Raw genomic sequence first — 15,287 nt, 5'->3', positions numbered from 1 at the left:
TCTTGATTCTCTTCTGTAACACTGGCCCTTCTCCTTTCCTGGGTCTATAATTCTATAACTGAATCTTTTGTCAAAGTCGTATTGCAACCTCGTCTCACTATACCATTTCAGAAGGCATTTTACTTGGAAAGAATTGTCTCATACACGCTATCCATCATACTGGATCACTTCAGCCACACAGTAGTGCTAACTTCCCCCAGAGAGGATTAGTGTCCACCCCACTTAGCAGAGCTCCTTGACTTGGAAAGAGCTCAGTAACGTCCTAAAGATGCCAATAAAAGGTGCTTAGGGCTTCCTGAATCTCCACGTTCTGAAGGATCACATAAGGCAGCAACAAGGATTTCTAAATACGTAAGTACAACTTGCTCAGTCTGTACAATGTTACTTGTAAGAATATTTCCAGGATGTATGTAGCAGCAATTAATGGAAAACGATGTCATAAATTTGAAAAAAGAGAAAGGAGGGGTGTATGGGACGGTTTGGAGGGAGAAAAGGAAGTGAGAAATGTAATTATAATCTTAAAAATTAGAATCTATTAATTCGAATAATAATAAGTAAAGGAATGAACAAAACAAAAAACACATGGAACTGTCGAGGATGAGATGTTAAAATTTAGTATGTCTGGGGTGGACTGCAAGTGTGCTGATAATGCCGGTGCCCTGAGTGGCCCCTCTCGGAAATACATCACAGAATCATTCACAGGTAAACACAGACAGTGTGGAGGGGTGGGCTTATCTTAGAAACCTTTTTCTTGAGGATAAAAAGTGTTAGATTAAGACTGACTAGCTCCGTTTCACCAAGATGTTGTTTTAGAGTGTTAGAACAGAGTAAGTAAAGGTATTAATTTAAGTGGAGGAAATACAGCACCATTTTGATTTTATTTAACAAAACAGTTAAAATGATGTTCCTAGGGAAGTAAGATCTATAATACATTCCTCTTTACATATCTTGCCACTATAGCAACTCTTTACCACTCTTGTATATTATTTTTGAAATCTTGAGTTGGCGTAAAGGACCTTAACTCACTGTATTATCAAAAATGTAAAATAGGTAAGAAATAAAATAAACTATATATTTTAATCATAAGAAAGAAAATTATCTTAACATTTTAAATACAATTTAAGGAGCAATGAATAACATATAGAAATATACTGAATTGTTTTAAAAAATGCCTTTCTTGGGCCTAGTGAGATGGCTCAGAGGTTAAGAGCACTGGCTGCTCTTCCAAAGGTCCTGAGTTCAATTCCCAGCAACCACATGATGGCTCACAAGCATCTATAATGAGTCTGATGCCTTCTTCTGGTGTACAGACAGAACACTGTATACATAATAAATAAATAAATAAATAAATAAATAATAAAATTTTCAAGATGCCTTTCTTCTCTATCATGAAGGTTTAGAACATTGATCTTCATAAACACTGCACTAAATTAAGGCAACTTTGGAAAGAGCAAAGACAGTTGTTGCTGTTAGGGGAATAAAAATGGATTTCTAAGATCAACTAATCACTGTCCAGTTTCACTGAAGCTAGGAAGGAAAGCTTCGGAAAATGAGTCTTCAGGATAACATTCGACATTAGCTGATAGAGGCAGAGAACAAAGGGGCACTGACCCGGGCACAGTCACACTTTTGTGAAGAGCTGTCTGTGAATTCTTCCTGCATTTGCTTGAAATTTCCATAGCATTGAGTGGGAGGCGACACTAAGCCAGGACAAGACCCCTGATCTCCTCTTCATAACTAGAATGTGACTCAGAGTGCTACAGCCCATTGTGTTTACCTGTGCAACCACCTGTCATCATTGATAAAGTGGGTATTTTAGTCTGGTAGGCAATTTCTTACTTGTTATTTCTTGCTATTCTTGATGATTGATACTGGTGGTTAATATCTCTTGGGTAGTTTTGGATTGGTAATCAGATAATAATATGGGATTTTATATTAATACAACTTGTTAAAATCCAAGTTGTTGGATTATTATTAAAGTAGTTCTGGGTATTAGTTATGAAGCAACTATTTCTGTTACTATCCAACCTTATTTTGGACTCAATAGAAGAATACAGAAATGCTTTTCTCCTTACTAAAATAAAATCCCAGCCTGTGCCACCATAGAAGAAATGTGTTCCCCACATTTTAATGGTAGAAGGCAGCCTAAGCTATTCCCTTGGGATCCTGCCTGGCTGCACTTGTAGGAAGTGCTTGGGTACCTGTTTATCTTCAGATTATACCTTTCAGCCTAAAGTATTAGTCACCATAAGAACAAAAGCTTTTACCAAAGAAAAAGTAGAAGCAGAATTGAGTCTTCTGAGAGAAGCATAGAATATGAGTCAGGTGGCTAAGTAGTCAAAAACCCTTGAAACCTTACATACAGTTTTCTAGTGTGGTACTGTGGATTCGGTAGATAAACACCACTCAATATCACTGTTCAGAATTAAGCCCAAAATAACGACCCTGCAAAATTTAACAAAAGGAAAGCATTTCTCTACGGAAAAAAAATGATTAGGAGACCTTGAAAAGAGCATGAACATGAAACATCTTCCTCTGGATTATATGTGAAGCCGGGGAGGACATCCCCTGATGGAGCCTTCATGACAGGCATTTTCCAGAGTGTTTGTGTCATTCAGAGTATTTCCAACTAAATGATTCAATTTCTCCAAGTTCTCATCTGCATTTTGGAATTTTGACTGTTAATTTTAGTTGTTCTGATAGGTGTATTGAAATGTTGCTTTTCTATTCTTTCTTTTTTGTTTGTTTGGTTGGTTGATTGGTTGGTTATGTTTTGTTGTTGCTGCTACTGCTGTTTTGAGACAGGGTTCCACTCTGTGCCCTGGCTGTCCTGAAATGTACTATGTAGATCAGGCTGGCCTTGAACTCACAGAGATCTGCTAACCTCTGCCTCCCAAGTGCTGGATTAAAGGTGTATGCCACCTTTAATGTTGCTTTTCATTTATTAATGCACTCAACACAATTTGTGTGCTTATTTTTGTTGTGTTTTCTCTGCAATAAACTGCTTCTTTTATTTTTTTCTAGTTCTAAATTTTTCCTAAATTTATTTTTCCTAGTTTTTAAGTTGAATGTTTACTTTTCCCTTTGAGTTTTGAGAGTTCCTTTTTATTGGTGTTTTGATAGAAAATATGGATGTTTAGTTTGCAAATTTAACTGTCTTTTTTCATTTCAGTATTAACTATTTAGTAGGGTAAACTTTGATTTTGACTATTTCACTATTTTAGTTTTTGTTATTTATTGTACTCCCTGTGGCTTTTGCAATCTTTCTACTCCTGATTCTTCCACAATGATTCCTGAGATTCAGGGAAAGGAGGTGAGATCCAGATATCCCATTTAGACTTGAGGTACTTAGTCTCTTATTCTGTAAACCTCAGTCAGTTATGGATTTTGGTATTAATCATCATCTAGTATGAAAAGAATCTTCACTGGTGACAGTTGAAAAATGCATTAATCTACAGAGATAAGAACATACAGAATAGTTTGTTACTATGCTCATTTCGCAGAATAATAGTAGTAGACTTTCCCTTAGGACCTATGTCATCCATTGGGTCTGTTGTTGTTATTGTTTTAGGGGTTTTAAATTTTGTTTCGTTTTTGTTTGGGGGTTGTTTGGGGGTTGTTTGGGGAGGTTGGAGTTTTTTGATTTTTTGTTTATTTGTTTGGTTGGTTTGGGGCCCAGTTAAAAGTGTGTGGCATGAATTCAGTCTTGTGATATGGGCCTTAAATTAAACCAGAAAGTAGTTAGTTACTCTCCTATCACTCATGTTAAGTGTTGCAGCAATGGGCATATTTTGCCAGGTCAGTCATTATTGTAGTTTACAAGGTTCACAGCTGGCCAAGACTGCTAACTACTTTTCCCCTCTGGTAACATGTATACAACATTCTGGGAACATGAAATCTAGCCAGTAGGGTTGAAAATCCCAGGTTAATACTAGCTTGATTTAAGTTACATGCAGAATAATATACCAAATTTAACACTTCATCAATGAAACATCTAACCATAGTTACAATCCTGAATTAGAAGAACCAGAGAACTGCCAGAATAACATTACAGTCAGACACTAATTCAATCAGGGATATTATACAGTGTTGGAGTGCTGCTGGACTGCCCAAACTCCAGTTCGTTTTTAATAAACCCGAGTGTTTGCATCAGTGCTGGGTTCTGTGGTGGTCGTGTTCTGGGGTCCTGCATCCTGGACATAACAAAAGATTATATAATAAAATCTTTAAGATATTGAAGAATGAAATTGAAGAAGATATCAGAAGATGGAAAGGTCTCCATGCTCATGGACTGGTAGGATCAATATAGTGGAAATGGTCAATCAACCAAAAACAACTTGTGAGTCAATGCAATCCCCATCAAAATTCCAAAATGATACTTCATAGAAATTGAAAGGACAACTTTGTCTTCATATGAAAACAAAAAAGAAAACCCATTATGGTTAAAGCAATCCTAGGTAAACCCCAAATACTACTTTTCTGATAAAGGGACATAGCAACAAAATGACTTCTAACAGCATTCTTCTATACCCATCAGAGAAGCTTCCTCCTCCAGTAAATGGGAACTAATACAGAGACCCATAACTGGAGAATGTGCAGAGAATGGGAAATTATGGAGCACTCATTCCTAAATGGGATACATCCACAAGACTCCTCCCCAGGGCTCAGGGAACTATGCAGAAGAGTCATCCCGCATCTTTGGGCTAGCACCTACTTAATGGTGGTGGATAATCTTTTTGATGTATTCTTGAATTCTGTTTGCCAGTATTTTACTGAGAATTTTTACATCTATGCTCATAAAGGAAATTGGTCTGTAATTCTCTTTTTTTATTTTTTAATGGACTTTTTGTTATTTCGGTATGAGGGAAATTGTAGCATTATAAAAAGAATTTAGCAGCGTTCCCTCTCTTTCTACTTTGCAGATTAATTTCAGAAGGTTTGGTGTTAATTCTCCTTTGAAGACCTGGCTGAATTTTGCATGAAACTATCTGGGCTTTTGTTGTTGTTGTTAGGAGACTTTTAATTACTGCTTCTGTTTCACTGGGAGCTATGAATCTGTTTAAAAAGATGGTGGTACATATAAAAAGATGATCCATTTCTTTTTAAATTTCCAATTTAATGGAGTACATATTTTTTAAGTGTATCCTTATGACTTTCTGAATTTCCTCACTGTCTGTAATAATGTCTACCTTTTATATCTAATTTTGTTAATTTGATTCTTCTTTGTGTCTTGTAGTTAATTTGGCTAAGTGTTTACCAACCTTGCTGATTTTATCAAAGAATCAACTCTTCATTTCATTATTTCTTTGTATTGTTTTGTTGTTGTTTATTTTTGTTTGGTTGTTTGCTTTGTTTTTTTGGGGGTGTTTGTTAGTTCCTAATTATTGAATTCAGTCCTGAATTTGATTATTTATTGCCATGTACTCTTTTCGGGTGTTGTTTCTCCTTTTTATCTTAGAGCTTTCAGATGTACCATTGCTAACATGAGATCTCTCCAATTTTCTAATGCAGGCACTTACTGCTATGAACTTGCTGTGTGCCCCATATGTTTGGATTTCTCGTACTTTCACTTTTATCCAATTCTCAAAAGTTTTTACTTTCTTTCTTGATATCTTTCTTGACCCATTGCCATTCCATAGTGACTTGTTGGGTTGCCATGAGTTTGTGTACTTCAGCTGTTTCTGTTGTTTTTGAAGTGCAGCTTTAATCTATCATGATTATATAGGATGCAGAGTATTATTTCAATGTTCTGATATCTGTTGAGACTTGCTGGGTGTCCAAATATGTGGTCAATTTTGGAGAAAGTTTTCATGAGCTTCTGGGAAGAAGGTATACTCTTCTGTGTTTGGGTGAAATGTTCTGAAGATATCTGCTAGGTCTATTTGATTTATTATGTTATGCAGTCCAGCACTTCTCTCTTTAATGTTTGTCTGGACGATCTGTCTATTGGCAACAGAGGTACATTGGTCACCAATTATGTGAGGTCAATATAAGACTTCAGCTGTGTTGGTTTTCTTTTATGAACTTGGCTGTCCTGGTGTTTGGTGTATAAATGTTTAGAAGTACAATAGCCTCTTGGTGGATTTTTCCTTTGATGAATATGTAGGGTCTTTTCCTATCTCTTATGATTAGTTTTACAAAGACAAATATATGAATGTGTACATAATACGTGATTTTAGATAATATTAGATGATTATGACTTTTTCAAATACCATGCACTTTTGAATGAACAATGATTCATTGATGAAATAAGAAAAGAAAACATTTTTAATCTTTGAGATTATAATTTAATTACATTTGTCCCTTTCCTACCTGCCTCCAACCCTTCTCCCCATTCTCCTTCAAATTCATGACTTCTTTTTTTAACTAAATTGTTATTATATGTATATATATATACATATATTTAGATATTCCTAAATATAACCTGTTCAGTCTGTATACTACTACTTGTATTTATGTTTTCAGGGATGACCATTTAACACTGGAAAACAATTGGTGTATTCTTCCCTGAACACTGGGAACAGAAGAGGTGGCATTCCCCAGGGAAGAGACGAAAGTTTTTAAATATCCTGGAACCAAATGAAAACACATACTATATTCTACAGGAACATTTAGGATACAGCTGTGATGGTTCAAATGGCAAAGTTTATAGTTACAAGTTTTTACATCAGAAACATCTCAAATAAAAATCCTAATGATGTACCTCAAGGTTCTAGAAAAACAAAAGAAAAAATTCTAATGAGGTAGGGAGTAAGAAATGATAAAGATGGAAGTTGGAAATTAATGGACTAGAGACTTAACAGGTTTTAAAAGTGAAATAGCTCCAATAGGCTCACATACTTGAACAGCACTGTTGGTACTGTTTAGGAAGATTTGGAGTTTTAGGTGGTGGGCACCCCTGGAGAAGGTGGGTCACAGGAGGTGGTCCCTGGAGCTTTATAACCTGGTCCCACTTCTTGTGCAGTGTCTCGGATTTCTGCATGTGAATGCAATGTGACCATCTAGCCTCTTGTTTCTTCCACCACACTTTCCCTGTCTGCTGACATTTCACCCTGCCACAGATTGTATCCCCCAGGAACTTTAAGCCAAAACGGGCCCATTCTCCCTTAAGTTGCTTATGTCAAGGTATTTTACAACAGCAAAGAGAAACTGACTATGAGACTAAAATTAAAATGAACAGACACCCAAATTCAATAATAATATGTAATAAAGTAAAAGGCAGATTATTGTGCTGGAAAATGCATTTGTGCTATATTTACCTGTCATATACCTTGTCCCTGGACTATATAAGAATGTCTGCAAATCAATAAGAAAAATATACAAAATACATCAAAATGGTTTGTCTGATAGGATCAACTCCTGAAAAACATATTAAAAAGTTATGAACTTTCAAATTGCTTTTCAACATCTGTAGTGTAGTCATTTTAGGAACACAAATGAAGATCAAACTAAGATACAATATTCAATTCATACTGAATAAGATCTAAATCATATGTGTCAGTGCATTGGCAATACCAAGCACTAAGGAAATGGGGAGAATCTTTAACAGTCACACATTGATGATGAAATGCAAAAGTAATAACATTCTCTGTAGCTACTATTTACAAGTCTTATGGTCCCAGTATTTCACAAGGATATCTATATACCACGGGGGGGGGGAGCTTTGTGGTGTGTGACAAAATTTTTTTCTGAGAAGATGCAGCACACACATCTACTCACCCCAGATGGGAAGCCCATGACAGGTAAAAGAACTGACAATACTAAAGTCCAACTTGGTGAACCAATGAGTTTTATTGGGGTCACTTTCAGGAGCAGAAATGACTTGATGACAGCTGCATCACCATGGTCCACCCTAGCATGGGTGACAAAACACAAAGCTGGGAACCTGGAGCACTCTGCACAGCCTATAGGCAGCTTGACAGGTCAGACAGTGTCCTTCCCAGGTACCTCAGGGGGGATCTAACCTCTTGGAGGCAGCTTGACTGTTTCTACTTCTTCCTCACAGCTGGTCTAGCCTGAGAGTCTTTGCAACTTAGCCTTTTGAGAGTCTTCTTTGCAGCTTGGCTTCATCTGAGAGGGACTCTCAGCTTTTATTGTTTACTCTGGCAGGGAGGGACATAGTCAATCTAGTCAGTTTCAGGAACTTCCTAAAGCTATTTTGGATTGTTTACCTTCCTGCTTAAGAAGCTTCCCCTACAGGATAGAATGCTTCAATCTCAAAGGAAATTGTTACACAACATTTCCAAAAATGTGATAACAGTGAAATTCACAGTAGCCTTAAATAAAAACCAATCTTCAAGTCCATTAATACTAATTGAGTTATAGTATAACCATAAATTAGAATGTGTTATGCTATGAAACAGAACAAAGTGTTCTAATCAAAAGAGTATTTATTGATCTCACAATTATACGCTACACACGCATACACACACTTTATTTGCTCCTATTGTAAAGTTTAAAATTTGCCTAAACCAGCCTATGGATCCATGACAAACATGATTCCCTCAGAAAAGAGGACATTTGACCTATGAGGAAATAGACTACTCAGAGTTCTGAAAGTGTTCAGAGTGCTTTTGTAATTATTACCTAGGTGGTGTGACTTCTTAAAATTCAATTGAGTAGTATAATTAATATCCAGGTCCTTTGCTATCAATATATTCCACATCATTCAAAGTCAGCTCAGAATCAACACACACACACACACACACACACACACACACACACACACACACACACACACACACACACACGTTAAATGTAAACGCCTTCATCTGTCAATTTCCCCGTGGCAAATACAGCATCCCCTAGTGCACATCATCTTTTCTGTTTCTTTTCTCCACTCAATCTTCTGCTTCACTTATTCCGTCTTTAAAATCACTTCTGTTGCTTTTGTGTTTTCTTGCTACTTTGTAATACTTTTAAGTCTTTCCATTTCTTTCCTCCTCGCAAGGCCCTTTCCACTTGGAGACCTAACTCGCTTGCCCAGCTCACGGGAGCACTAACAAAATGACTGTTTCAATATATATGCAATAAAAAGTTTAATATCTCTGTTCACTTAGCCCAAGTTTTTATGGGACTGTTAACATAGAAAGTATAATCTAAAGCCACAGTATAGTTAACCTCCATTTATTTCTCTAGTTATATGGATTCCAGTTGTGGTGATTTTAAAAGCTTGGAGGAGCCTCATTAACTTTACAAGGCAAGACTGGATTTACAGAACCAATATCTATGTGCAGAAAGCAATGCCTTGTAGGTTCTGTTTTTATTGGAGGTTCTCTGTTTCCTTTCCCCCTCCAACACAGATGTCTTTTATAAGGTTACATTTTGTGTAACAAAAGCAACAGGCAATTTCCAATCAAATGCACATGGCAAGGTTTCTCTATGAATTCCCAGGTGCAAGAATGTGCCCCAATGTCTATGAAATTTATGGGGAGGCAGTCCCTGTGGCTAATCTATTTGATATAATTTTGAATATTAATTACCATATAGCCCTTGCCCCTGGTTTATGTTTTAGGGAACTGACTTTCCAAACAAATTTTAAGTAGCTTTTCAGAACAAGTAAATAATTAGTAGTAACGTTCATTGATTTTTTTTATTTTGTTCTGTTTTAACTACCTCTGTGTTACAGGGATAGACCCTAAGATAATGAGATACAGTGTTTCTTATTGTTATTCAGCTGTGAGTAGTGTTTATCTATAAGGCTCAAGTATTCAGAGCACATGATGAATGATCAATCTGGGACCAGGTTGCAACCTCAGTCACTACTAGCAACTCTAATCAAGATTTGATCAGCAGAAAGAGAAACCACACATAACAAAAAAAATGTTTTGATTGAAAATATATAAAATGTATCAATATTACCAAAAACCTGAAAAAAATTCACTGTAGATGCCATAATCACATGATTGGATTTTTCTAAAGCTTATATAATGTATGACACATAATTCTCCTCTCTCTCTTTCTCTCTCTCTCTCTCTCTCTCTCTCTCTCTCTCTCTCTCTCTCTCTCTCTCTCAATAGATACTCAAAAAGACCCAGCTCAATTTCTATATTAATGACAGATTTTCACTTTCCTGTATTTTTCATAGAAGTTGGAGATGTTCCTGTCCCTTGTCAATGCCTAATACAATTTTTTCTTCTGACAATTTTCCCTATGTGTCCACTGTAATCATACAATAAGATGCAGTATTACTCATGGATAGTTTCTCCTCACTTTCCTGTTACTTAATTCTGAATTTCTAAAACCTGATACCTTGTCTACAAGAATTTAAAATTGTATCGACTGATAAGTTTCTGAGCTTTTGTTTGGGGGGGTTGTTTTGTTTTTGTTTGTTTGTTTGGGGGTGGTTTTTGTTGTTGTTATTATTTGCTGTTTTGTTTTGTTTTCTGAGGCAGGATTTCTCTGTGTAGCCCTGGCTGTCCTTGAATCCTCAGTAGATCTGGGATCTGCCTGACTCTGCCTCCTGAATGCTGGGATTAAAGGTGTACACCACCAAGCCCAACTCAAGTTTCTGAACTTTGTATGGTATTTTTCTTCTATATAACCTAGACCAGATTTCATCTTTTGTTAGCAAGAAGATGCAAGTTTTCATTTAAAAATGATATGCACCTGTAGTCACTTTGGAAATCAGTATGGTGGTACCTCAGGAAAATGGAAATCAGTCAATCACAAGATCCAGCAATTCCACTCTTAGGCATATACCCAAAGGATGAACATACATACTACTATGTTCATATGTTCAACTATGTTCATAGCAGCATTATTTGTAATAGCCAGAACCTGGAAACAACCTAAATGCCCCTCAACTGAAGAATGGATAGAGAAAACGTGGTACATTTACAGAATGGAGTACTATCAGCAGCAAAAAAAAAAAAAAAAAAACAGTGGAATCTTGAAATTCACAGGCAAATGGATGGAACTAGAAGAAACCATCCTGAGCAAGGCAACCCAGTCACAAAAAGACAAACATGTATGTACTCACTCATATATGGATATTAGATATAGAGCAAAGGATTACCAGCCTACAATCCACACCTCCAGAGAAGCTAGGAAACAAGGAGGACCCTATGAAAGACATATAGGGTCCCCTGGAGAAGGGGAAAGGGACAAGATCTCCTGAGCAAATTGGGAGCATGGGGGGAGAGGAAAGGGAGTTAGGGGAACGAGAAGGGGAGAAGAGGAGGGGAGAGGAGGACATGAGGAAGCAGGAAGATCGAGTGAAGGGAAGAATAGAGGAGAGCAAGAAAAGAGATACCATAATAGAGGGAGCCAGTATAGGTTTAAAGAGAAATCTAGCACTAGGGAAATGTTCAGAGATCTACAAGCATGACCCCAACTAAGAATCTAAGCAATAGTGGAGAGGCTACCTTAAATGCCCTTCCCCTATAATGAGATTGATGACTGACTTATATGCCATCCTAGAGCCTTCATCCAGTAGTTAATGGAAACAGAAGCAGAGACCCACAGCTAAACACTGAGCTGAACTCCTGGAATCCAGTTGCAGAGAGAGAGGAGTGATGAGCAAAGGAGTCAAGATCAGGCTTGAAAAACCCACAGAAACAGCTGACCTGAACAAGGGGGAGCTCGTCATCCCCAAACTGACAGCATAGGACAGAACCAGGCCACCTAAACATGGGTGTCACTTAGGAGGCCTGGGCAGTCTTTGGGGTCTCTGGTAGTAGAACAGTATTTATCCCTAGTGTAAGAATGGACTTTGGGAGCCCATTTCCCATAGAGGGATACTCCCTCAGCCTAGACACACAGGGCAGGGCCTAGGCCCTGCCCCAAATTATGTGACAGACTTTGATGATTCCCCCATAGAAGGCCTCACCCTCCCTGGGGAGCAGAAGGGGGATGGGATGGGGAGTAGATGGGGGGCATGGGAGGATGGGAGAGAGAGGGAACTGGGACTGATATGTAAAATAAAATTGTTTCTAATTTAAATTTATAAATCTAGAAAGAAAAGTGGTACGTACCTGTGATTATCCTATTTCTTCTTTCTACTGTAAGAAAATGATTTGCAAAGATATTTTACCAATTATATAAATTACAAGCATTTTCTTCCTACCATATTTTCTCAGAATGAAAAACAACAATGAAAAGAGAAGTCACTAAAAAATGCTATAAAAAGTGAGAATAAATAGAAAACACCCAGGATCAGGAGAGAAGAATAAATGTAAAAAAAAATTATTTATTTATTTGCCTATTTATGATACTAAGCATTAACCCAGAGCATCATGCATGCTAACTCTGAGCTGTATATACAGCCTCTCTTTTCTTTTCTTTTCTTTCCTTTTTTTTTTCTTTTTTTGAGACAGGGTCTCACTAAGTTTCCCTGAGCACCCTCTATTGCAGGCATGCCTTGTTAGTCTTTCTGTCTTGCTCTCCCATGTAGTCAGGATCCCAGACTTGTGTGTGCCAACAGACCCAGCACTGTATAAGAACTTCAGCACAGCCCTTACAGCCCTCATCCCTAAAGCCTCTGACCATCCTGTCAAGAGCTGTTGTTACTCCAGGAAATTTCTATTTTACTATGATTGAGATTGTAAGGAAAAATTTAGGTATGTCAGAGTAGAATTTCATAAGTACATGATGCACAAGAAGAAGGATATTTGTATTTCCCAATATCACATTTTTTTCCTGAAATAAGTTATTAAAACACTATTTATTTTTTTCATGGGTGGAGATCATGGGCTGCCTCCGATCTCACTACTTTGCTGTGGGTAGTAGACATTTCTATTCCAGTGTCCAGTGGTTTAAAGCAACCAGGAATATTTCTGTTCGGTGAAGAAACTTTAATCTTGCTTATCTGAACAAAAGAAAAAGCTAATATTTCTTTCTTCTTTCTCTCCCCCAATCCCTTAAATTGTTCTGAGTGTTTGAAATCTTTCTTGAGCAAGTCTTTGGACTGCTGCTGCCACCTAGAGTACTTGGCTGGTATTTTCCTGAATCCAATAGAGAAACAACCCAGGCTTTGTTCTTGTTTCACAAGTTTCATGACTGAAATCTCCATAACAAAGAATAAACCCGTAAAATGAAAACATAAAATTATTTAACATAAGATATACATGACATATGAGCTTTCATATATGAGCATTAAAAGAAACAATATACACAAATAGAATATGAGTATATTTATGGGAATCAAAGAGAAGCTTAATTGAGAGAGTGATGTTCATGAATCAATGCAGAAAGCATTGCTCAGACCTCTGTGTTTGTATGTCCTCCTTACTCTTCTCTCGTGAGTGGGGGACCCTGTGAGAATAGGGTCTTGCCACCTGCTGTAAAGTAAGGTCAGATAAGAGGAAGGAGACCTGAGAAACCATTAGCTTCTGCTGTTTCCACTTCCCATGTGCTGTGTTTTGTGGTGGCATATCCTGCATCCCTTCCCGGGCAAGCCTTTGTTCAGATTCAAGCTGAAGATTAGAGAAGCAAAGCAGCCAAGCCAGTACCTCTAACTCTGCCAAGATGAAATGACAATCCTATTTCCACGAATCCTCAGAGGCAAAAATTCTGAGGTACTGTCTCCTCCTCCTTATATTCCTTTCTCCACCCAGCCATTATCACTCCTGTCTCCATCTCCCTAGCACTGGGATTAAAGGTATGTGATCCCAAGTGTTGGGATCAAAGGTGTAAGCTCTGTTACTCTTCAGTCTAGTGTAGGCCAGAGTGGCCTTGAACTCAGAAAGATCTGTCCACCTGTCTCCCGAGTCCTGGGTTTAAAGGTGTGTGCCGCCACTGCCTAGCTAGCTAGTACAGCTGCTGGGATTAAAGTTGTGTGTCACCATTGCCTGACCTCTATGGCTTGTGGCTAGCTTTGCTTTCTGAACCCTCCAGAAAGCTTTAATAAATCATAAATAATATACCACCACAAGGTCCTGTTGGAACTCATGAAGGGGCTGGTCCTGTGGGTGGCACTACCTCTGTTACTGTTTTGAAAACAGAACTAATCCAGGAAGCAGAATCTTTAATTGCAAAAAAAAAAAGATACATCCACAGATCATTATTGCAAGTTGGAGAGAGACTAACAAGGCAGTAAGAGAGGCGCTGTTGAGCTCTGCTGTTGATCATGGTTCTGATGAAGTCAGATTCTGGCAAGATTTAATGAATATTGCAGGAACGACATTATCCTCAAATTCTTTACTCATTACAAGGGCCACTTTTCTGAATTGGCTTAGAAGCTGTTCTCAGACTGAAGAGTCTAGAAATCTGGAGGCCATTCATGTCATCAAGAAATGAGGCAGGAATCTAGAAGACTCCTACTTAAATGAAGGTTTTCTGCTGGATACAAAAAGTTGGAGCAAATCAACCAAAGAGAATTGAATATGCTAAAATTCTTATTGCAAATATTGAAATGGATACAGACAAAACAAGGATATTTGTCTATCGGGTAAAAGTTGGTTCCACAGAAAAGATCGAAGAAATAGAACATGCAGAAAAGGAAAAGATAGAGAAAGTGATGGCATAAATTGCTTTATTAACAAACAGCATAATTAATTTATAATTATCCTGAACAACTCTTTGGTGCTGCTGGTGTCGTGGCTATTGAGCATGAAGATTTTGCAGGTGTGGAACGCCTAATCTCACAGGTGGTGAGACTGCCTCCACTTTTGATCAGACAAACTTTTCCACTTTTCTGGGGAGGCTTGTATCATTGTATTTCATGGTCCCACTCAAAAAATTTTGGATGAAGCTGAAAGGTCTTTGCATGATGCCCTTTGTGTTCTTGGCCAGACTGTAAAAGATCCTAGGACAGTTTATGGAGAAAGTTGTCCTGAGATGCTGATGGCTCATGCTGTGGCAAAACTTGCCAGTGAAGTCCCAGAAAAAAAGAAGCTGTGACAATGGAGTCTTTTGCTAAAGCACTGAGAATGCTGCCAACCATCATAGCTGACAGTGCAGGCTATGACAGTGCAGATCTGGTGGCACAGCTTCGACCTGCCACAGTGAAGACTGTACAACTACTAGACTGGATATGAAGGAAGGTGTCATCGGAGACATGGCAACTTGATATAACAGAGTTTCCAAGCGGCAGGTTCTTTTGAGTGCAACCGAAGCCACCCTTGTTGAGCATTTCTATTTGCTGTTGATCTCTGGACCAGTATATACCAAAGTTGTATTTGAAAAACTTCAACCTTTTAAAGAAGACTGGAATTCATGATAGCCTCAAGTTTGAACATTTAGCTGACCTTCTGTTTTAAACACGGGTCTAATTTATTTGCTATTTCATTTTTCATATATACACTTCAACTAATTTACAAGTTCATTTCTCATACTGTGCATTAAAA

General features: G+C 37.7%; 1 pseudogene; it reads left to right on the top strand.

Annotated features, from left to right (window-relative positions):
• Positions 1-617: 617 nt before the first annotated feature.
• LOC100756476 lies at positions 618-15,010 on the top strand (annotated as a pseudogene).
• Positions 15,011-15,287: the final 277 nt, after the last annotated feature.

Source organism: Cricetulus griseus, chromosome 2 (genome assembly GCF_003668045.3).
Source record: "Cricetulus griseus strain 17A/GY chromosome 2, alternate assembly CriGri-PICRH-1.0, whole genome shotgun sequence".
Classification (NCBI taxonomy): Eukaryota; Metazoa; Chordata; class Mammalia; order Rodentia; family Cricetidae; genus Cricetulus; species Cricetulus griseus.
The sequence above is the reverse complement of the archived record's forward strand: the minus strand, read 5'-3'. Positions and strand labels throughout refer to the sequence as shown.